Genomic DNA, 24680 nt, shown 5'->3' on the forward strand with positions numbered 1-24680 from the left:
TGGTATAAACATAAGGGTGCAATTTCATTCTTTTACGTGTAGATAGTCAGTTTTCCCAGCACCACCTGTTGAAAAGATGGTTCTCTTCCCGTTGAATAGTCACGGCATGACTGTGGAAAGTCATTTGACTCTACCTCTGAGAGTTTATTTCTAGGCTCTCCATTCCATTCCATTGGTCTATATGTCTGTTTTTTATGGTAGTATCACACTGTTTTGATTATTGTGGCCTTATAGTAAGTTTAAAATTGGGTAATTTGAGATCTCCAACTTTGTTCTTCTTTTTTTCAAGATTATTTTGCCTATTTAGGGTCCCTTAAGATTCCATGTGAATTTTAGGATAGACTAATTATTCTATTTTTGGAAAACAATGCCATTGGGATTTTGATAGGGATTGCACTGAACCTGTAGAGCACGTTGAGTAGTCCTGACCTCTTAACAATATTGCCTCCCAATCCATAAACATAGGATGTGTTTTCATTTATTTGTGTCTTCTTTCATTTCCATCTTTTATTTCCTTCTGTAGTGTTCTGTGCACTTAACCTTTTTTTTTTTTTTTTTTTTTTTTTTGAGACGGAGTCTGGCTCTTTCACCCAGGCTGGAGTGCAGTGGCGTGATCTCGGCTCACTGCAGGCTCCGCCCCGCCGGGTTCACGCCATTCTCCTGCCTCAGCCTCCCGCGTAGCTGGGACTACAGGCGCCTGCCACCTCGCCCGGCTAATTTTTTGTATTTTTAGTAGAGAGGGGTTTCACCGTGTTAGCCAGGATAGTCTCGATCTCCTGACCTCGTGATCCGCCCGCCTCGGCCTCCCAAAGTGCTGGGATTACAGGCGTGAGCCACCGCGCCCGGCCCACTTAACCTTTTTTTAACCCATTCCCTTCTTCCACGTCCTTGCCCTGGGGTCCAGGCCTATACCCACTCTCACCCAGTTCCCTCTTGGGCCACCTAATTATTGTCCAAATTGTTCAGCCTTCCCTGTTTGGATCTGTGCTCCAAGTCTCTGCTTAAAGAGCAACCCCTGAAAGGGTGAGCCTCATCACGTCAGCCCCCTGCTAAGGCCCCAGCCACTCTACCATCACCTTAGCAATGGCTTCCAGGCCTGGCTGACTGAGAGATCTCCATGCCGGTGAGATCTCAGATGTGCAGATTCCAGACTCAGCCTTTCTGGTGGTGTTTATGTCCAAAGTTCTCAGCCCTGGCTGCACACTGACATCACCTGGGGAGCGTGGGTAGAATGCATTGGCCTGCAGTACAGCGAGGGCATTTGGAAATTCTACCACAGCCCAGAGGGAGAGCTGCATGCCTCCCGTGGAGGAGTCTCAGGAGTCTCAGACACAGTCAGGAGCTCCCAGCCGGCCCTGCAAGCTGCAACCCAAGCCCCATAGATGAACTGACCTCCACAGCCTTATTTCTGATGTTCTCTGTTCCGGTCTCCTCCTTTCAGCAACAGCCCGGGCAGAGGGTTTGTCATTTTCCAAACACAGCTATGCATCCATGGACATCCCACCTGGAACGCTGTCTTAACTCCTCAGACACTTGTGTTCATGGCTACCATCCACTCCTCCTGTGAATTCCTCTCACTTCGCTTCAGCCACTCAGGGACAGCTCCAGGGTCCCATCCCCAGCCCCCAGCATGGAGCCCAGCCCATAGCAATGCAGGAATCACCCTGGTGCCATTCACCAAATACCCCAAGCCCTTTCCTTCCTCTGAGCTCTCTTTCCTTCCTCTTGCTCTTCCTGCCCTGTGCCTCCAAATCCTGGCTCACAAAGTAAACTCCTATGTGTCCTGCAAAGCCTAATTCAAATACACTCTCTGGCTGAGAGTCACCCTCAGACAGAATTAATTATCTCTTATTAATTATTCTAGACTGTGTCCCACAGTACTTTAGATACACCTTTATTACCAGACTGATAACCCAGTATAATACTCATCTATCAGTTTATTTCTCTAACTAGACTTTGAATCCATCCCTGGCAAGAGGAAAGCTACCCACCTCTCTATTCTTGGCTTCATACTGTACCCGGCAGGCAGCAGGTTCCAGATGTGTTTGAATTAACTCCCCGACCAAGCACCCTCTTGCGCCTGCAGCAAGCATGGGGGCCGCAGAGTCTGTGCTGCTGGGCCAGTGAACGATCAGGCCACACGCAGTTGCAATTCACTAGGAAGTGACGAGGGACCAGGGTGGGTCTCTTATTGCCCATTTTAATGAGCACATTCCTCTCTGGTTTCAGATTCTCATTACCCTCTAACATTCGTTCGGCAACAGCAGTTTCCACATACAGAAGCTTTATCACAAATCCTCACGCAACCCTAAGCAGCATCCTGCTCTAACGACTGAGGCCGAGGAGGTTCAAAGGGACTCACGTCAAGATGGTGCAACAGAGCTGAGGGCCAGATGCGGGGCTTGCTGCTAGCTCAGGCTGCCCGTGGGCCCCAGGCGGCTGCCCGGAGTGGTGGAGGCAGGTCCCACGCAGGTGTCTTGGGCCGGAGTGAGTATGAAAGCATCAAGTCAAGCCGGACATTGTGGCCTGCTGTGTGGCTGCTGGACTCAGGTGTGTGTGCCTGCCTGGTCACGCAGCCCGACAGGGAAGTCCCCTGGCACAGATGGCAGGCTATGCTGGAAGGCTCCCCACCCCCAATCCCACCTCCCAGCAAGTCCCAGTATTCTAATCTTGGCTCTCATCTCCAGAGCTCACCAGGAAACATCACACATCTTGGGGCCGGTGTGGGAAAATCTCTAACTGCAACTATGGCAACTAGAGTCTTGGCTTGTAGAATACTTAGGACCTGGCGTCTTAGGTGACATGCCGGAAGGCCCAGGCTCCTGGATTTGCCCCATTCCCGTGATTTCTAAATTTAAAACTCCTGTCAGAGCTTTGGGCCTTCCCCACCACCGGTCTCTACCCCCAGTCCAGTCCCTCATTTCCTCTTCCTGTCCGCCGGCCACTCAGGCCCTCACAGGACTGGGAGGGACATTTAGGGGGCAACACTGAGGCACCAAGAGATGCTGAAGTCCTGATTTCTGCCAAGAGACAGCTTTAGCACTCTGATTTTCATCCGCCGCACAAAATGTAAGTTAGACCTTGACCACATGTGTTGGAGATAAAAAAAGTGAATTTTCAGGATTTGGACTGATAACGTCACCTGTCAGGAAAGCATCAGGACCAAAGAGAAAAGCCCCAAATCTTGAGAGAATCCCTGAGATGTAACCTGACCTTAAAAGCAACTCATTCATCCATCTCGCTGCCTTAGAAATCCAGGCAAAAGCCAAAAGTCTATCATAAAAAACATGAAGTACTAACAACAGAGCCATCATTAATCTGACATTAGTATGTCTTTCTGAAATCTCCCAACTGTTGCCTCATTTGGTCCTTACAGCAACCCATACAAGTAGTAAAGAAAAGTGGTATCATCCCCGACCATAGATGAAGATACTGAGGGTCAGAGAGGTTAAGTCATTTGCCCAATGCCAGAGAATCAGACAGTAGCAAGCATGTCCTGTAACCAGGTCCACCTGCTCCTAGCTCAGAACTCTTTCTATGAAACTCTACCACCTCCTTGGAGTGGTTCAGTTCCAGTAACAGAAAAACAATTTGGTATCAGAGTCTATAAAAAGAGAGCTTTTCTTCCTAAAACAAGTATCCTTGGCACAGTGCGACCTCAGGGAAAGGAAGGATACATAAGGATTTGTATAGTCCTATGATTCATTCCCCAGGCAGCTTACCATACTAACTTTCTCTTCAAGTTCTTCTTAACTAAAAGTACTCAAGCTGGTGTTGCAAGGAACAGGAAAGTCTAAAAAATCCCACCACCAAATGCAATCACTTCACGTTCTTGCAGTATCCACATTTTGGAGTAATATACAGCTTCTCCTGCCCCGGCCCGCTACTTATCCCAGTATTTCCCCATAGGATAACAGACTTTCTAATGTTTGCAATCAACTAATTTGTGTATTCTTGAAGGATGGGGGCGGTTTTACTCACATCTTAGCCCTGACAGCAGGTGCTAAGTGTGTATCAATCAGATGCAGTTCCGAACTTCCAGCGTTTCTGATGTTTTGTCTTACAGAGCTCCTTTGTTGATGCAGCTGGGATACCCCAGAAAGACAGACAAGAGTGCAAATACAGGACAAATACAAAGGCTGCCAGTGGCAGGGGCCCACGATGGCCCCCACCTCAGGGCAAACTCGAGGTTTAAAATATCAGGGTCACGATACAACATTCCTGTTTGATTCCGACCGAGGAAGCAACACATCGAGAATGATTTGCATTCTCCGCTCCTGCTGAGCGGACCCCAGCACAGAGAGCACCATCTGGAGCTGCTGGGCCATGTGTCCACTGAGGCCAGGGCCCCTCCCTGGCATAGTCAAGCCCCTGTGTCCCTCAGGCCCACAAGAACACAGCCTGCAGCAGGGAGGAAGCTGGGGCTGAGCAGGAGCCCCAGCTCTGTGATTTGCGATCTGGGGAATCTTGGGCATGTCTGGACTTCGGCTTTTCATCTGTCAAATGAGAGGGTTGAACTAGAGAACCGGTGAAGATGCCTTTTAGCTCGCACGTTCTCTGTTTTTACCCACTGAAGTGGACAACAATAGGCGAGATCAGGAACATTGTAAAGGATTCCCATTAGATTCTGAATAAGATGCATGTTCTCATCTCCTATCTTCATCATCAAAATAATTTCCTCCTACTCTCAAATGACCAAAGACTCTCCGCTGCTCTCAGAGCCACAGGGTGTTTGGACGGAGTCTCGGGGCGTGCACGCGGGGGAAGGAAGGAGCTTCCTCTGCCTTCATAACGCTATCTAGGTGAGACGGCCAGGACCTAGCGGCATTTCTGCCTTTCCATCTTAACATGTGTCTTGATACGCTTCTTAGGTTCTAACCCTTAAGGTTTCTCAACTGATTGTTCAGCTCCCTCAATCCTAAGGGCCTGGGCTGTGGGATCAAGCGCTGGGCGGGTTCTATCAGACACTCAGTGACCCCAGGAAAGCTGCATGTGGCATCTCCAGCTACAGGCCCGAGGCCCGCGGTTCCCACCTGGATCCCGTCCTGCCCACCTTGCCTGCTCTCAGTCACTGCCCGGGGAGTGGCTCATAGGCTCTGACCATGGCTGAGTGGTGACTGTGGCCTGGAGCTCGCCCCAAGTGGTGACGGCCTTGGCAGGCCCCTCTGCTGGGAGGCACAGGGGAGGTGTCTCTGGACAGGCCGGCCTTGCACAATCCCCAAAACCACCAAACGGGCAATTCTTGGTACTGATGGGTGGCAGGAGGTGACCAGAGCCAGGTCAGTTGGAGCCTTTGAAAAACATTCATGTTATATAACCACTCTCAGAAAAATAAGGAACAAATATTGAATCACTGGAACTAGGCAGCAGGGGAGGGCCAGTGGCCAAATCCGGGAAGGCCTAAGCTCCATGCTCAGAGAAGTTCCAGAGCTATTTACTTTCCACAGAGGACACCGTAGTTTCTCACTGCAGCCTGAGCAACTTCCTGATGTCAAAAGAAAAATCCAACTGTTTTTCACTCCTGCAGCCACGCTTCCTCCCCGGCTCCCTCACCTGGTGGTCCTGGTTCCCACAGCTGCCTCATGGCTCCCCTTCCCCGCCCCCCAAGGCCAAGGACCCTGGCCTGGCAGCCTGAGCCTCCCCTGGCTTTGAGGAAGTCCCCTGCTCCACTGTATTCCCAGTTCCTCGTCTGGCCCGAGACCACCCGGGGCTTCCCTAGCTCCATATCAGCACCAGACATGAAACTCTTTTTGCTCAAAACCTAGTAGCTGCAGAATCCCTGGCCCGGAGTGCCCAGGAGACCTTGACCCTCCCCGCAGTTCTGCATTCACGCCTTATGTGGAGCACGCCCTTTCAAATCCAGAAACTTCCACTTTCCAGTGTGTAAAATGAGGCCATCATCCTTCTTATCACGGGCTGGTGGGAAACCAGACCAGAGGACGTGATCAAAGTCCATTCCCGCAGTGTGAGCCCCCATGGCACTGGGGATGGCAAGGGCCGCTGGCCGAGGGCACACTGGGGCCTGATGATGAAGGCCATGAGGAGCGACAAAGGCATCATCACCGGGGAAGCCAGGCCCCTCGTGTGGCTCCCAAGGAAGCCAGGGCAGTTGCTCACACTCAACAAAGGCCTGAGATCGGGTTTCAGAGGCTTCCGCAAAGACACTGGCTGCCCCCCTTATAATTAGAGAGCTGTCTTTATCCCGTTCCCAAGGTGAAAGCCAAGATGATTCATGACTTGTGCAAGGCAGTTCTAAAGAGGATCACAGCGTGGCTGCTGCCAGAGTCTCTGGCTCTCTCCTTGTGCAAAGAGCAGCCGAGCCTTTCCTTGCCCACCCTGGGCAGCCTTTACTTGACCAGAGCTCCACGGAAGCTTAGAGGGACCCCACTGGCCTCCTCACGTTGTGGCGGAGGATGCTCTGCAGGGGCCAACGGTGCCTCTTCCGACCAGCTGGGGGTGGCCATCCTGACCGTCCTGACCTCAGGAGCTTGTGCTGTGGGATTCCTGAGAGCCCCTTCCTAGTTCAGGGCCCCAGGGCAGCCTCTTACAGGCAGCTGCTCCCAGGCCAGGTTGAGTCCAGCCTCTGCTAACCACACATACTAGTCTTCTTCCAGCCTGTCTGAAATCCCCCAGAAGGTGGGAGAGTGGGGGGTAGGGACAGCACCTAGAGGGGCAGGTTGGGTGGAGGCTACAGGAGTCTGGGTCAGCTCACAGTTCATGAGGAAGGAGGCAAGTACCCGGGAGGCCCCAGGACATGCAGGTGTTGGGGCGCATTTGCATGGTCTGTGCAGCCGTCTCCCAGAGGACCAGCAGCAGGCAGCCTCTCAGCTCCCTTCCAAGGGTGTGGCCTGGGCTGCAGGTTGCTGCCTCCATCCGGAGTAGCTGCAGTCTCCACAGGTGGCACCCCAGGCCCCAGCCAGGGGGCAGGGGAGGGGATGTTATGGGACAGGGAGCGTTGGGCTCCACTGACCACATCCCATCGTGGAGGCGGTAACGGTTAATTTGATGTGTCAGCCTGGCGAGGCCATAGCACCCACTGATTCCATCAAATACCAAGCAGGTGGCTGCCGTGGGCGTATTTGCAGACGTGGATACTATCTACAGTCAGTGACTTGAAGTGAAGCAGATCATGCTGAATGATGTGGGTGGGCCTCCCCCAGTCCGCAGCAGGCCTGAAGAGGGAAAACAGAGGGTTCTGGAAGGGGAAATTCTGCTTCATGACTGCAGCATCGACTGCCTGAGGTTCTAGTCCGTCTGCCCAGTGGATTTGGGACTTTCCAGTTCGACCAACGCATGAGCCAATTCTTTCAGGAAAATCTCATATATATATATGATAATATGTATATATAATCATGTTATATATATGATAATATGTATATATAATCATGTTATATATATGATAATATGTATATATAATCATGTTATATATATGATATATAGTTAATATATTATGTGATTATATCTCCTTAATATACACATTTTTCTTAATATATGTATATTAAGGAAAATAGGAGCTCTATATTCTTGGATCTCTCGTCTTGGTTCTCCTTCCCTGGAGACCCCTCCTAACACAGAGCCCTAGGCCCCCTCACCCGAGCTGGTGGGGACAGACATGGGGAGAGTCTGGGGTAAAAGCAGGCCACTGTTTGGAAGCTCTCAGCCTTCGCTGCGTAGATGGATGGGGTCCGCTCAGTTATTGGGTGGGCTCTCCGCCCACACTATGGCTCTCTGTCCACACCATGGAGCCCTCACTTTGCCCAGGCCCCAGTGAGACACCCACAGGCCCCAGCTGGACGAGAGGACAAAGACGGATGTGAAGGGCCGTTGTCCTGGCAGTGCTTAGAGAACAACAGGAAACGGCCAAATGCCCTCCTTTGACTGTCAGGGAACATTCACAGTACGTGAAGGGCAATCACAGGTTTAGAAAAGCACCACGATCACCTTCTAGCCTCATCTCTGAGCCTTGGCAGCAGAGTGGGCCAATCCTCTTGCCTTCACATGCTGGGTAACAGTCACGCAAGTGTCTGTCATGGCATCTTGTCACCCTGTCCTGTCACTGAGGGCCTGTCTCCTGCCACACCCAGTTGGAGCTCGGCAAGGACCGCATCTTATTCACCCCTGAGTCACCGGCTCCTCCCAGGGCTGGATTCCACGAGCCTCTGTCCTTCCCCTTTGCAGAGCTGACACTGGGAGAGTGGTCATAAGCTGGGGCGTAAGTGACCGAGGACGGCCTGGGGGCCAGTAAACACCAAGGCCTCGGGATAAGGGAATGACGTCCTGATGCACCACCTCCAGCCCCTGTACAGAGGGACAGCCCTTCATTTCTAGGGCTGTCTTCAGCTCTGACATTATGATTCTACCAAGACAGGGCGTGAAAAGGCCAGCTCTGGGGTTCTGGGGAGGTTTTATTGGCTCACAAATAAAATGCCAAACCACCAGCCAATACCAGCATAGAGCCCTCCGTGGGCACTACCGACTCAAGGGAAAGGCCCCGAGGCCCCACACCCGGCCCAGCCAGCCAGCTGCAGCCACACCCTCTAGTCATCGGCCGCCCAGACTTCAGAGAGGAAAAAGCCAGCCACGAGGGGAAAGTGAGATGGCCCCGGCCTGACCTCTGCCGCAGAGGCCCAAATGGCCTTGGTCAGATCTGAGGCTTCCCCCCCAGTCAGCTTCTTGCCACCCCCTCCACCCGCCGCCACCTGGTGCTCCCTGCCGGGTACACACCCAGAGGTTTTGGTTAGTGCTTGAAGACAAACTGCAGGAGGGACACCATGAACTACAATAAAATTGGGCACCCTGGGGACATTTTTGTAAGGTCACGGAGTTGCTGGCTGGCTGTGACACACCCTCCCCTACGTAGGAGGACTTTGTGTGAGAGAGGACACCTCTGAACGAGGGCTCAGAGACCTCATTTCTGCTCCCAAACAGCTACCCAAGACGTGGCTTTGGGCTTTGGCCCAGAGCTGAGGCCTGCAAAGGCTTCCACCTCAGTGCTTCCAGAATCTCAGCTGTCCATATTTACAGAGCCACACATCAAAAGATTCTTCCCCAGCACTTTCTATGGGTGCCCAAGGGTTCCTTCCACTCCGTCTTGTTTCACCCACCTGCTCTGTGCCAGGCACATTATAGATCAAAAGGTCCAGGGAGTTCAGAGGAAGAAGGAAATACCACAGACTTAAAAAGCAAGCCAGGGCTTCCCACGCTCAGCGTGGTGAACAGAGGAGCTTTCATTTGTCTCCTCACTTCCATCCCGGGGTGAGCCGGCCGCTCCTGCAGCATCTGGCCACGGCTCTTCACACCGACAGTCCCAACTTGTCAGTGGATTATGAAATCAATTTAGTGGATTGCACAACCACCAAAAACTGAATTACAATAAGAATGCATCTCATGGTTGCGTGAAGCCTGTGTCTCAATGATTCACACACACACATAGAATAAAATGTACTTTGTTTGTTTGTTTTTTCCCCTGAGACAGAGTCTTGCTCTGTCGCCCAGGCTGGAATGCAGTGGTGTGATCTCAGCTCACTGCAACCTCCGCCTCCTGGGTTCAAGTGATTCTCCTGCCTCAGCCTCCGAGTAGCAGAGATTACAGGCGCGCCACCACACCTGGCTAATTTTTGCATTTTTAGTAGAGATAGGGTTTCACCATGTTGGCCAGGCTGGTCTCAAACTCCTGACCTCATGATCCACCTACCTTGCCCTCCCAAAGTGTTGGGATTACAGGTGTGAGCCACCGTGCCTGGCCTGTTTTTTTTTTGTTTGTTTGTTTTTTGAGATGGAGTCTCACTCTGTCGCCCAGGCTAGAGTGTAGTAGCGCAATCTTGGCTCACTTCGACCTCTGCCTTCCGGGTTCAAGTGAGTCTCATGCCTCAGCCTCCCAAGTAGATGGGATTACAGGTGTGCACCACCATGCCGGGCTAATTTTTCTATTTTTAATAGAGATGGAGTTTTCCCATGTTGTCCAGGCTGGTCTTGAGCTCCTGGGCTCAAGGGATATACCCGCCTTGGCCTCCCAGAGTGTTGAGATTACAGGCATGAGCTGCTGTACCCAGCCTGAATAAAATGTACTTCCTATTGTGTTGTGGGTGAAAAAGTCTGACAAATTCTGCATTAGATGAGCTTTGAAATCATGCAGGTAGATTTCAGGGAACAGAGAGGAGCTGACCTTCTGTCCCCGAGGTGTCACCAGAAGTGTGGAGCAAGGGGTACCATCTGTCCTCCTCTCCTGGCTGAAGCCCTCTGACCCCTCTCTGTACTTTGTGCCCAGAAATACACATGGAGTTAAGAACACAGAACATCACATCTCTTTATTACCACAAGGATGTGGTGATTCCCTCCCTCCTCACTTCTCACCCCCCTATCTGCTCCTCCCCTGGCCCTTTGACCTGCAGGGCAGCTTGGCCTCATCCCCAGGCCGCCACTAGACCCAGAACAGCAATTATACCACCCGCCCCAGCACCCTGCCAAGCGGTGCCTGTCAGCTTCTGTTCCCAACTGGCCCAGGCCTGCTTCGGGTGCCCTCATCTCTAGCGCCTAAACCCAGAGAACTGGGCAGTCACAGGGTGTTAGGATGGAAATGGCCTCAGAAATTCTCCAAGGCCCTTGTGTTACAGGTGGGGTAACAGATGTCCAGAGATTCAAGCAAGTTGCTCAAAGCCACATGGTAGAGCCGTGACTCAGCCAGAACCAAATCCTGGTCTTGCAGCTTCTAACCCATGTCTCTTTTGATGCCATGCTCTTCTAGCTGCTTCTGACTTTCTAGCTTGTGTTTCTACCACATAAGCTGGTAACAGCAACTCTTACAGTATTGCGATGGGCTGGCCACCCCTTGCACAGGCCTGGCTATACTGGGCACATAGCAAATGTTCTAATTCTATGAAGCCACTTGGGTTCTGCGGGCACCTTTGCATCTTGTCTCCAGCGACAGGACAAAGCCCGTGCTCCAAATCCCTTTCTGGTGTCATTCATTGTACGTGAATCTGTTACTTCCCCAGAGCCCTTCAGTCTGTGATCCCAGCCATGCAGGCGGCAGCCGCTCCAGGAACTTCCCAGGAACCATGGAACCTGTTGTGTCCTCCAGACTGATGGGCACAGACGCTCTGCATGGAGGGGCTCCAGGTGCCACCAGCCAGCATCTAGCCAGCAGCGATGCGTAAAGACCAGCCAGGCCAGGAGAAGGTGTCTGCTACTCCCCATTCCAGGCCACACCGCCAGGGCCACGCTGCAGGCAGCTCCCAGATAGGACATGAAGGTGCCTGGAAGGTATGCCGCCCCCTCCAGAACCTCACACTGGCCAGAATCCCTCACGGGTGGGCTAACAACACTCAAAACAACCACACTGCTAGCTCTTTTAAAATTTTACTTTTTAGTATTTTTATAAGTTTAACTCTTGTTTAAAAAGATAAATTGAACCTCTACCCTCTCAGCGAGGCAGGCCTGGATCTAGATTTCTGCCTAACCAGCTGTGTCATTTGAAAGTCGCCTCCCGGGCCGGGTGCGGTGGCTCATACCTGTAATCCCAGCACTTTGGGAGGCCGAGGCGGGCGGATCATGAGGTTAGGAGATCGAGACCATCCTGGCTAACATGGTGAAACCCCGTCTCTACTAAAAAATACAAAAAAATTAGCCGGGCATGGTGGCGGGCGCCTGTAGTCCCAGCTACTCGGGAGGCTGAGGCAGGAGAATGGAGTGAACCCGGGAGGCAGAGCTTGCAGTGAGCCAAGATTGCGCCACTGCACTCCAACCTGGGCGACAGAGCGGCACTCCGTCTCAAAAAAAAAAAAGAAAGTCGCCTCCCATCTCTGGTCGTCAGTTTCCTCCTCTGAGACAGGAGGTGTCTAGACTCGACCCCTCCAGCTCCTCCAAGGCCTTCCCAACACAAATTCTGTTCCCGGCCATCCCTCCTCCCAGCACCGCAATGACACTCCTCCTTCGAACACATCCAGGTGGGCCCCAGGGCCGGGCTGGTCACTGCCACCTGGTGGGTACAGCCTATGTTCAGGCCCCAAGGCATGAGCAGTTCCAGGACAGCGGCAGGACAACCACCAAAGGATGTGATGGCAGCCAGGGCTTGGGTGAGGGAGGGAGGGGTGGGCAGGTGGCGCACAGGGGATTTCTAGGGCGGTGGAACCGCTCTGCATGAGAGTATAATAGTGGACACACAACATCACACACACGACATCACATATTTGTCAAAACCCACAGAATGTACACCACCAAGAGTGAGCCCTAATGTCGGCTATGGACTTCGGGTAACAATAAGGTATCAATAGAAGCTCAATGGTAACAGACGTGCCACAGTAATGCAAGACACAAACAACAGGGGAAATTGGCATGGGGGGTGCAGGGTCAGGGAGGGGCAGATGGGCACCCTCTGTACTTTCCGCTTCATTGTTCTGTAAACCTAAAACTGCTCACAAGTAAAATCCACTAGATTTTTAAAAAGCAATAGCAGCAAATGGCCAGAGATGGCCTCAATTTCATCTGCCAAACAACTGCCCATCACGCCAGGCCTGGACCACCCACCCAGCTCCTCAGAGATGCTGGAGGTCATAGGTTCACCAGGAAATGGGAGCTGGAGAGGTCAATTCTTCCTGTGTCCACGGCTCCAGGTCCTTCTAGAACACAGAGGAAGGTGCATGCCATGCTCCCAGGCTCGGGTCAGAAGATTGGTGGGATCCAGTCTGAGGCTCAGTGCTCAGACCAGAAGATAAATGAGACCAGAGACACTCAGAGATTAAACACCTTGCTGGGACTGGGCAGCAAGGAAGCTGGGAGAAGGGTCTGAGAACCCAGGTCCCCATCTCTCAGGCCCAGGCCCTTGGCCCCCCAGGCTGGGACAACGAGGACCAAGTACAGAGGGCTCCAGATGGAGGCCAGGGACCAGCTGCAGGCACCAGGCGGCCTCAGAATGTCTGGAGCTGGGGGACCCCCCACAGGGCTCGCTGGGCAGCTGGTTCTTCGGGGAGACCACGTGGTGCAGAAAAGCTTGAGTTTCTTGGTTGGGGACTTAAGGCTGCAAACCATGGCGCTAATGAACCTAAACAAGGGAATTTGCTAGGTTTTCTTATTTTTGGTGTTTTGTTGCCAACAAACTCATTCTGTTCTAGAGGGGCTTGTTATATAAGGAGGAGAGGGAAGAAAACTGCTGAGATGTGAGGCCAAAGTCACCAGAAGAGGAGAGACTTCCAGATCAGCTGCTGCGCCAGCGGGGAGTCAGGTACAAAAAACAGGGGGTTGTTTGCGTCTTTGTTTTTTCAAACAAGAAAAAGCAAAAAGCCTGCATCTCATGTCCTAGGAATGGGGTTAAAAGTCGTCGTCTCTTGGGACAGGGTTTGGACCCCTCCGTGAGCAGGGCCTGGTCACTGAGATGCCCCCGACTCGTGTCCTGTGTGCAGGATGGAGTCCCCATGCAGCCCGGGCCTCTCTGCAGGGCCTGGTGGCTGCTAAGAGGCAGGAGAAACCCCTCCCTGAGTGTGGCCTCCCTGTGTGTCACCTACACCTGTCAGAAGGGTTTGGGATCTTTCTTTCTCATGGAGAAAGCACAGAAGATTCTGGGTCAGGCCCTGTGGGACATCCCTAGAGCCAGAGGACCGTCCCCTTTGTGTAGTTTGTCCCCAGCATTGCCAGTGCTTCTGGTTTCACTCTTGGTTCTCAGCAGTGGATCCTGGAAGCCCCCTGGATCATGAACCTCTGCCCTTTGCACTCATGAGGCCCAGGGATGCCTCCCTCTGCTTGTGCAACACGAGGCTGCCACATCCCAGGTCTTTGTGCCCAAAGTGAGTGGATTCTGACCTTCCAGGATGGCCGAGGGTGCCAACATTTCCCAAAGATCTGTTTTCAAACTAATCTGGGAGACAGCCTTTGGAGACATCCATGAAGAAGGGGAACTCCACAGGTGAAGGGGAAACTGAAGCTACCTGGGGGATACTCCCGGCGGCCCACCTGGCCCCCTCTTAGTCTGCATTGCCCTATTTTCATGGCTTAAAGGGCAGAATCAAAAGATCACAGTAGGTCAGTTCTCCCCAGGCTATCTGCGCGCCCAGCCTAGAGAAAGGAATGAACACTCAACAGGGACCTGCTGGCTGAAACCTTCAGTGGTTGCTTCCTGCCTGCAGAAGGTGTCGGACTCTGCCTGGCATTCAGTGCACCACAGGACACAGCCCTGGCCTCACCCTCTCCTTTCTCCCACACCACTCTTCTGCACCAGCCACCTGACCTACATGCTGTCCTGGGACACCCTTTACTCCTCTTTAATCCCCCCACGCCAGTGTTCCTCAAAGAGGGGGCTCAGGACTCCCACAAGGTTAAGGTTATCATAGACATATATATGATATACATATAAGCAATATGCTATTTTTTATATATATATATTTTCTTTTTTTTGAGACAGGGTCTCGCTCTGTTGCTCAGGCTGGAGTGCAGTGGTGTAATCTCAGCTCACTGCAACCTTCACCTCCTGGGTTCAAGTAATTCTCCTGCCTCAGCCTCCAGAGTAGCTGGGATTACAGGTATGTACAACCATGCCCAGCTAATTTTTGTATTTTTAGAGATGGGGTTTCACCATGTTGGCCAGGCTGGTCTTGAACTCCTGACCTCAAGGGATCCGCCTGCTTCAGCCTCCCAAAGTTCTGGGATTATGGATGTGAACCACTGTGCCTTACCTAGATAAGTGATTTTAAAGGTAATAGCTGGGGAGCCGGAATTCCTTGATACTGATAATTTGCGATTAAAACACTTTGTATAGGAATTTAAGGCGATCTTTATCATATTGGAGTTCAAGGACAGCCATCAGTAAGAAATTTTCTCCCTTCAAAGTGAGGCTTGTTACAAAATTTGAGCAGCAGTGGCTCAAACCATTTCCTCCTATCTCAAGTGTCCTGACCCTTTTTCTCTCACACATTTATATCCTACTCATTCTTCAAAAACTAGCTGATTCCCACAAATTTACACCAACTTTTCTGAGCAGTCCAGTTGAAAATTATATTCTACTCCATTGCATTTTAATGCCTAAGAATTTAAAATCACTCATGCGTTACCCATTTGCTATTTATATATAAATTGTATCTCTGTATAGATTGTGAGGACTCTGAGGGCAATGGCTATATTATCCAACTTATTTTTTTTTTTTTTAAGAAGTAAATTCATCCAGCTTGGCCAACATGGTGAAACCCCATCTCTACCAAATATACAAAAATTAGCTCGGCATGGTAGCGGGCGCCTATAGTCCCAGCAACTCAGGAGGCTGAGGCAGGAGAATCATTTGAACCTGGGAGGCAGAGGTTGCATTGAGTTGAGATCGCGCCACTGCACTCCAGCCTGGGCAACAGTGTGAGACTATATCTCAAAAAAACAAACAAACAAAAAAAAACAAAGTAAATTCATAGGATTCAAAAGTCAAAACATAATAACCTATAATTGAAGAGTCATACTCTCACCCTTCGCCCAGCCATGCCATGTCCCCAGAGGAACCACTTTTAGTTGCGTAGACAGCTAGGGTTGCTTTATGCAAATACAAATATAAAAGCTGTTCCCTGTCTCTTATCTGTTTTGCTCATGTCTTACTGCCTTGCCTATCTGGGAGATCTTTCAATATCAGCACATAGGGATTTGGGGGTATCCATGCCATATTCTTTTGTCTGGAATGCTCTAGTTTAACCAGTCCCCTGTAGGTGATGCAGGCTGCTTTCAATCTTTGGCCATTACAGATAATACAATAAAAACTTGGTCCATACTTCATATTTCCAGCATAAGTTCCCAGAAGTGTGGCTGCTGCTTGCAGGTCAGTGCATTTATTATTTCTGCCATGTACATATAGGGGGAAGGGCCCCTTATAAAACCATCAGATCTCATGAGAACTCACTATCACGAGAACAGCACTGGGGAAACCGCCCCCATGATTGAATTACATCCACCTGCTCTCTCCCTTGACATGTGGGGATTACAATTCAAGAGGAGATTTGGGTGGGGACACGGATATCACCACGAGCCCTCCTCAGCATTGGACAGTTTGCTCTCCTAACTATGATGTAGAAGAGTCTATTTCCCGCACTGACTCACCAACAGACTATTTTGTTCAACACCTGGACTTTTGCTGGGTTGGTGAGACGTGGCATCTGTGTAACCCAAATTGACATTTGTTTTCTTTAGTCCGTGGTGTTTCATCGCTGCACAGAGTCGGCACTTGAGGTGGCATCGTGTGGAACTGCTTCTCAAACTGCAAGTAGGACATACATAGGTCATAAAATCCACTCAGGACACACAGGTTTTGTTGCGGCTGCCGTTCACAGAACAAAACCAGAGCTCCAGGAGTTTTCTGGGATGTCTATATCCAATAGGTCGTGATGTGAAGTTCCTCGCTGTGGCTCACTGTCAGTCTGAAAGCTGCTGCAGAAGCAGCTCAAGGCATGGTGGGCACAGGGGTTCCATGGGGTAAGTAGCCCTCAGGACAGCCACTAGGAATGTGGTCCCTCCCTGCATACATGTGCTGTCTCCTGTTGAGTGGGTGAATCTGTTCCCCCATCCTTGAGCTGGGGCAGCTGTGCTCAACAGAAATGCAGCAAAGCCACACCACCTGACTTCTGGGTTAGGTGAGAAGGAACCTCGCAGTTCCTCCTGGATCTCTTGTAATGTCTGCCGCGGGTGAAACCAGCTGCCACGTTAGGAATCTGCGCCAAGACCACCATGTTATGAGGAAGCTCAAGCCAGCCACATGGAGAGGCCACGGGGATGGAGAAAGACCGGCACAGCCAGCCCAGGGGCCTGATGTGAGAGTGAAGGAGCCTCTAGGATGCGCCAGGCTCAGCCGCCACCTTCAAATAGGAGGAACCCCCAGTGAGAACTCAGCTGAGCCAGACGACCCCTAAATCCATGAAAGATGATTTCAAATCATATTTTTAAGTTTTGGGGTGGTTTGTATGTAGCAATAGATGATCTTGTGACTATGTAACCCTGGGAAAGTTACTTCATTTCTGTTTTTTAATCTAAAAACTGGGAATCATGGGAGTTCCTACTGGAAAATGAGTTAACCTATAGAAATATAGAACCACATATGAGTTAACAAAGACATGGCTGTGATGCCTGGGACTCATTTGGAAAACATGAGTTATCACTTTAAAATACTTCATTGAGTTTAGGGGCAATATGCTATGATTACTGAACCCAGGAATACTACAGATTCTTCCTTCTCAGAGCTTTGATGAGAGGAAAGAGGCAGATTCCACCTTACCTTCAGGTTTGCCAAGATCCTTCCCCAACGTACAAGTGAAAGGGAGCTCAGGAAGGCAGAATGAAGGGACACATCAAATCCTTGGTGACGAAGTTTGGGACTGGCTGGGCACAGTGGCTCACGCCTATAGTCCAAGCATTTTGGGAGGCCAAGGCGGGCTGATCACCTAAGGTCAGGAGTTCTAGATCAGCCTGGCCAACCCTGTCTCTACTAAAATTACAAAAATTAGCCGGGCGTGGTGGTGGCTGCCTGTAGTCCCAGCTACTCAGGAGGCTGAAGCAGGAGAATCGCTTGAACCCAGGAAGTGGAGGTTGTAGTGAGCCAGGATCCCACCACTGCACTCCAGCCTGGGCAACAGAGCGAGACTCCATCTCAACAACTACAACAACAAAGAGTTTGGGACAGAGAAAAATCCCTGTAAACTTCAAGCCTTTTGGGGTGCTCTTGGGTGAACTCCTGAATTGCTCAAGGGCTAACTTCCTCATTTATTATTAAAAGAAAAAAGAAAAAGGCAGAGGCCAGTGGTGAAGGCTGGCGATTTCTGGTCTAGGGTGACAGATAACAGAAAGTAACAATGGAGGCTCTCGCAGTGCTCGCAGGCACTCAAGGAGTGGAAAGGAAATTGCACATTTCACCCGTGACTGCATAGGCAAACGAGAACAGCAAGTCTCTGCTTTCAGCTGGAATGTTATCAACTTCGGTCACGCTGATTATCTCAGGCTGATCAGGAAGGCTGGTACCAGGAGTGAGTGACTAAATGAAGAAATTACTAATTAACAAATGCTTGGGTGGACAATCTTTCAAAACTTAGGATCAATGGGAGGAGACAGAAGGAGTCTTGTGAGGATTTTTAAAATATGCCAGAGCTGGCTGGGTATAGTGGCTCACACCTGTAACCTGAGGACTTTGAGGCCGAGGCGGGCAGATCACCTGAGCTCAGGAGTTCGAGACCAGCCTGGACAACATGGCGAAACCCCGTCTCTACTAACACTATAAAAAGTTAGCTGGGCATGGTGTTGCATGCTGTAGTCCCAGCTACTCAGGAGGCTGAGGCACGAGAATTGCTTGAACCTGGGAGATGGAGGTTGAAGTGAGCCGAGATCGCACCACTGCACTCCAGCCTGGAAAAAAAAAAAAAAGCCAGGGCTCCTAATGTACTCATTTGAACATCACTTGTGTCCACCCTGGGTTCGGAATTGTGCTGGACATGGGATACACAAAAGTAAGACATGGACCCACCCTCAAGTCCGAAGGTGGAGGTGAGGTGGGGAAGAGCAGAGGCTGTAAAGGGTCAGAGGGACCTTCTGGAGCGGTGGAAATGTTCCAGGTCACACTGTGGCAGTGGTCACATGACTGCACATTTATGACAACCCACCTCATTGTATACTGTCAGTCGAGGGGCATTATATGTAAATCATACCTCAATAAAGCTGACCAAAAAGTAGCCAGTCAGCCACCAGCAGACCCATGGGGTAGGAGAAGAAAAACAAGCAATCTACAGAACGTGGGAAAATGCCTATATTAAGAATCCTGGAATACTCCATGTGTTTTTTCATGCAGCGGGAGTGGAATGTTCAGGAAGCAGCTGTGCTGTGGGTGATAGTCCTACTTTATTCTCTAAAACTCTCCAGTTTCAATTGGCCTCTTGGTGCCAAAGCACCAAGCGTGTTACACCTATCAGATTGGGCACACTGCCCCTTCTTCCCAACCTATGAGCTGAAATGGCCAGCACTGCGCCTTCCAGAAACCAGCTTAGATGCACAGTTGCCACAGAGGTAAGAAGAATGATTTGTTCACCACCAAAAGTCCAGTTTCTCCAACAGGTAAGTCCCAGCAGGGTGCGATGTCCCAAACCTACATAACCGTTTCCACTGCCTATTCTGGGGCCCCTCACTTGGGTCAAGGCAGCATTTCAAAGGAAGCCAGGAGCGAGAACTCGTGCATCTGAACCCTTCTCTGACTTGGTGGGTTATTGGATTAGCTACTCTCAGAAGACCCAAAAGGCCTAGGGGAGAGAAGAGATAAATCTGGATGAGGTGGAGACAATGGTCAAACAGAAAAAGCGCTCGGAGAAGAAAAGTCGGGGGAAGCCTGTAGTGGGGACGCTGGCCTCAAGGAAAGGCCCTGGAGGAAGGCAGGGGCTAAAGGCATAGTTTCCTAACCCTTCCCTACAAACGACCCCCTGTCCCTCCGCCCAAGCGAGTACAGGGACCACCCCGCAGCAAGAAGACGGCGGATATTTAAATGTGAGGAACCCCGGCCACAGCGGGCTGGGCTCCCCACCCATCACCTAGTGTCCTCACTCACTGCACTACAGACTTTGTCAAAGTGGTGGCAACTGAGTCCAGCACCAGAGATTGGTGATGCTCTGGTTGATTTCATTGTCAAGTGCATCTGGCAGGACTCTAGTTTGTCGACAGTATTCCAGACAAGGCGTCGCTGGCTGAACCGCAGTGCCCCGGCATTTGGGACCATTGAAAAATACTCTGGATTTTTTTTTTTTTTTTTGCAATTGCACAAGGATTTACTTATCTCTCTTCACGGGTGAAACTGATTTGGGGGGAAACTGCTAGACTCAATGACCAGTTGGACTGTAGGCAAGAAGGCCCATGATTTTGTTCTTCAGATAAAAGAGCAGCAGGGAAACAGGAGGCCTCTCTCCCGCAAAGCTGGTCCAAAGTGCACACAAGGCATGGCTGAGCGCCTGGTGAGGCACATTCAGCAGGTGGGCGAGACCCAGGAACGTGTACTGCAGGTTGTGGGGGGCTTGGGGCCATCCGCTGACATCTTTTCTCCCCACTCAGGAGACAGTAGGGGAGATGGTTCTCACAGATGAAGTCGGGCTTTCAGAAGGAAGGTGAACAGGAGAAAAAAAAAAAATAGAGGCCTCAGAAAGCCCCTCCCTCCCAAGTCTCTCCTCAGAGGTGAACCATGACAGATGGCTGTGCGGCCTGAGGCCTGGCCTCCGGGCAGCCAGGGAGGAGCAGCTGCAAGTCCTACAGCCTGTGAGACCCCCGAGGGGTCTGGGCCAGCATCCAAGGCTAAAAGCCTTGGCTATCCTAACGCCCCAGTGGGGCACTTAAAGCTCCTGACGCCCAGGCCCAGGCCTGGTGGGAGCACAATTCTCTCTCGCGCCCCCCTCCTCCCCACTCCAGGGCCACCCTTCCTTCTAATCATCCCCCGGAGTCCGTGTTGGAAGATGCCAGTGAGCACGTCTCAGGGCTCTACGCCTTGCGCGGATGAGTGTGGGGTGACTCAGAGGGAGGGGGTGGTGGCAGATGCCTGCAGCTGGCTCCCAGCCAGCTTTGGCCATCCTGAGTAAATGCCTGGCTTGGGTCTTGGCCTAACACTAAGGGCAAATCCCAAGAGGGGTGAGTGGGCTTCTGGAATCTGAGCAATTCTGCTTTCAAAACAGGTGAATCCCTAGGCCAGCCCGGCCCCTTCCCACACACCCCTACCGGGAGATGGGTGCAGAATCAGCAGCGGGGATCATCCAGAAACTCTCGCATTCCACGGCAGGTGTCGGAGCAGGCCTCATTCCAGAGTCGTGGTGGCCGCTCCACCTGGCGAGCTTCGAGGGGACTCTGGCAGGCGCTCGCCGTGGGGTCCTCCCACCAGTCTTCTCAGCACAGGAACGGTGCCTTCACATTGGTCTTCCAGGGCTTAAAAGCATATCCCTCCTGCTTGCTCTTCAGATGCACACTCCCCCTCCAAGGATATCTCCAGGTTCCCTGCCAGCTCACTTGACTCACATGGCAATGGTCACCAGGCTGTCTGAGCCCAAATCAAGCACCGTTTATTAGGGGGAAGCCCCGTTACCCAGAAAGCTCACCTTTGAAGAGTTACCTATTTCCTGCCAAAGTTGTGGCGGGAAGGCCTTAGGTGCTAGAAAACCTTGGGGAATTTGGGGAATGGCAATTAAAGGATTATCATTCTTTCTTATTTGTTTGGATAAGTAGTAATCACCCTTCGGATGCTTATCGGTGAGAATATTTCTAAAAGTGTCCTGCACATTTCCCTGCCTTGATGAATGGAACAGGAGGGCAGGATTTAACTGTCTGATGGCTACGGTTTCGGGAAAGTGCCAGAACCTCCAGGTCAGCCACCCCAGAGCCACAGGCAGGGTACGAGCCACAGCAATGGGCCCCAAGAAAGAGCCCCACACCCACCCTGGTCCATGGAAGACGCTGCTCACTGGCCCCGGGTTACCTGGAGTCTTGTGCGTTCTCCTTACACCAAGTGAAGATAATATTTTGTTTCCTTCCCACCTTAACACAAGCCACCCCAGTTCTCCCTTCTGACAACAGGCAAGTGGACCCTAGACCTTCCAGAAAAGCCTTAGAGCACCCCCAAATGCTCACATTTGTCAGCTGTAATTCCACCCCCAGTTAAAACCTGATTCTGAATGTGACTTGGCCAACGCAGCTTGCAAAGCAAGAACGTCTTCATTTAAGGTTGGAAACACCAGCTGTTTGGGCTGTGAGAAAAGGAAAGCCCACAAGGTCTCCGAGGCTTGGCGCTGCTTCTCACTGTCCTCAGCTCCTCATTCTGCCCCTGGTTCTCTCTCCAAGCACCAGCAAAACCCTGTCCTAGGAACCCCCAGACTCTAAGAGCCCATGACCAAAAAGGAAAGCCAAATTAGGGAAGAACAGGGGCCCCCAACTCCACAGCCCTCCACTCGGCCCAGAGGGCCCACCCTGGGCTGCCTGGAAGCCCCTAAAGTTGCCACCCCCGCAACACAGTAGTGGGGCAGCTCCTGGCAGCGCCTGCAGCCCATGGGCTGGCTCTGTCCCCACAGCCCCGCCGAGCGTCTGTTATCTTATTTACTGGAATCTGCACAGCCAGGCTCTAGCTTGCTGGTGACTAAGGAGCTGCATCCATTATTACCAGGCAGATGGCAGACTCCCTAAAAGCAGACATTAAACAATAAAATGCCACCACATACCTTGCCCACAAAATAAAATCAAAACAAACACCTAAGTCTGGCTTTGCTTTTCTTCTGCTCTCTCCCTACCTCCCCTGTGCCAGAGCACAGGGGGAGAGGTGCACGGGGCACCGAGGAGGAAATTTACGATCGAGGAAGACCATACAGACATGCCCAGTGACCTTCAGAAGGTGGCAGTAGCAGAACCACCATGGGACCCCAGGCGGCAGAGAGGGCAGACCCTGTCCATGTGTGACAGGTGGGGCAGAACCACCAGCTAGGAGAGGTGGGATTGGAACAGCAAGGCAACTACAGGGACTCTGCGGAACCCACAGCCCTCTCGCCTCAGTCGCCTGATGAATAATCAAAGCGCTAAGACCTGAAGAATTCCATCAAAAACTCAGCTGCTCCCACTGCTCTGGAAGGTGTTCTGCTGGGCTCTGCCAGGACACGCTGCAGCTGAAGGCTCACCTGAAGAGAGGGACCTACTATTTATGAAGCATCTGTTATGTGCTGGCAGCTGCCCCTTAGTCCTGCGAGGCAGGTACTGTCTCCATTCTTAGAAGAAAAATCAGGCTCAGGAGAAGGAAATAATTTGCCCATGGTAGCCAGGGGGTGAACAGCAGAATGCTCTGCCAGGCCCAGGCCACGAGGTCTCTGGGGTGAAGAAGGAATACCCCCAGTTCTTGGGGCCCAGGCCAAGAGGGCTCTGGGGTGAAGAGGGAACACCCCCCAATTCTTGGGCATCAGGTGCTTGTGATTCCATTCTATTTTTCTCAAATAGAATTTAACTCAAATTTCAGTAATTGAGGCTAGAGCTTTGCCGTCTCACATTAAACCCTTTTAGGACTCCAGGGCCTTAACTCACACTTGTGGGAAGGACGTTTGGTTCAGGCTGATGAAAGCCTTGGCTGGAAAGTGCACAAAGCTGACAGGTGTGCAGGCCTGATGACAGGTCAGTGCACTGTTCCACTGGTGCCGAGCTGTTGAGGCCTCAGGACAAGGCTGCCCACTAGGAAGGGAGAAAAGGTATCGAGCCTTGAATGAGCCACTTGCCTGTAGGTCCAACCTAGGTTTCCTGCTAAATCACCAGCCCCCAACAAGAGCTAAAGGCAAGTTTTCACTACTGGACATTCACCATGTGGCTCATAAGTGCAGTTGGAGGGACAACTTTGGAGTTGTCCGAGGGCCTGAGTTTGTGCTCTAGTTTGCCATTTACTGGTTATGCAATCTCAGTAAATTATTCAAATTCATGGAGCCTCAATTTCCTTGTGTAAAAGGGAAATCTCCCAGGATCATCATGAAAATTATAATAATTAACATTCATGAAATTGCCACACATGGTGCCAGATGCCTAATAATCAATCAATAAATATTTACCAAAATATGCAATACAGACAGCTAACAGCAGTGTAAGAGGTAACGTGGAGACAGATCCTTCTAAGAAATTAAGACCCCTACCTGACTGCATTAGGAGTCATCAATTGAATCTACCGACAAGAACTGAACACAACTTAATACAAAGTAATGCATAAAACAGAAGTACAGGCATTCACCTTCATTAGGCCTGGGCTGAGTCTGAGAGGAGGTAAGGGGGTTTGTTAGAAGGGGGCGTGGTGAGACTGGTCCGTGGGGCATCTCTGGGGAGGAGAGACCTGAATACTTTTAAAGGAAGAAAAAGATCTATAGTTTGAAAGAGCGCTGTGAGGGAGTTGGATAAATCCAAGATGGATTCCATTAGTCAACAGCTGAGCTGAAAGAAGAACACAAAATTAGAACCCGCAATTCCAGGGACCCCTGTTATCCAACACCATCAAGTGAGGAGGTCAAGACCAAGCGTCTTCCTCTTGTTGGAAAGGCCACTGCCTGGGACACAAGACTCAAGAGTTTGTTTTGCTAAAGTGCTGATGTTTAATTTCACCCTGGGACAGAACCTGAAGAGAAGCCAGAGCTGGGTAACAACCATGAAGACGAGACTCAGGGACTGGGTCCACCCAACCTCAGTCCACCAGCCTCCGCTCCCCTCCACCACCCACCCCACTCCCAGCTTCAAAAGACCAGGCTGGACCGCAGGACACCTGGCTTCCCTTTCCAGCTGAATCCCTTTGTGACTTTAGGCAAAGAAAATTAAATATTTTAGATTTTCAATTATGTTCACTGAATTTAACCACTGAACCCTCAGTTTCCTCTTTATAAGTGTGTGCCTCTCAAGGCCTACTACTGCTGGGATGAAAAAAAAAAAACACACCTGAGATTTATCTAGTCCTTGGAAGTTTCCATGCAAGATGGGGAAGCAGCTGGAAGGTGAGAAGCCCCCAGACCTAAGAGGCCCACGGTGAGGCCTCTCGGGTGAGTCGGAGCCTGCCCAGGGTGTGTGGAGCCCCAGGGTGCCGGCTCACTCTGACTGCGTCCCAGGGAGCTTCTCCCTCTCACTTACTCTCAACTATTCACACCTAGCAGTCCCCGAATTCTCGATTTATGTTTTGGGGCCTCCTGCCTGCATCCTGGTTGTATCCCTAGGTCTCTCCC

The 24680-nt window shown here is 51.2% G+C and overlaps 1 protein-coding gene and 1 long non-coding RNA gene across 11 annotated transcripts in view; one reads left to right on the forward strand and one right to left on the reverse strand.

The window, feature by feature from the left end:
* The window catches only part of PRKAG2 (protein kinase AMP-activated non-catalytic subunit gamma 2), a 327100-nt gene that overhangs the window by 239775 nt on the left and 62645 nt on the right, over positions 1-24680 (reverse strand). The gene's annotated exons all lie outside the window — the stretch shown is intronic.
* Positions 17669-22421, forward strand: LOC129485228 (uncharacterized). Its single transcript, XR_008658644.2, has 3 exons — positions 17669-18449; positions 18788-19050; positions 20643-22421. It is a non-coding gene; the product is annotated as an uncharacterized lncRNA (long non-coding RNA).

The sequence above is a fragment of the Symphalangus syndactylus genome, chromosome 6 (assembly GCF_028878055.3).
Source record: "Symphalangus syndactylus isolate Jambi chromosome 6, NHGRI_mSymSyn1-v2.1_pri, whole genome shotgun sequence".
NCBI lineage: Eukaryota > Metazoa > Chordata > Mammalia > Primates > Hylobatidae > Symphalangus > Symphalangus syndactylus.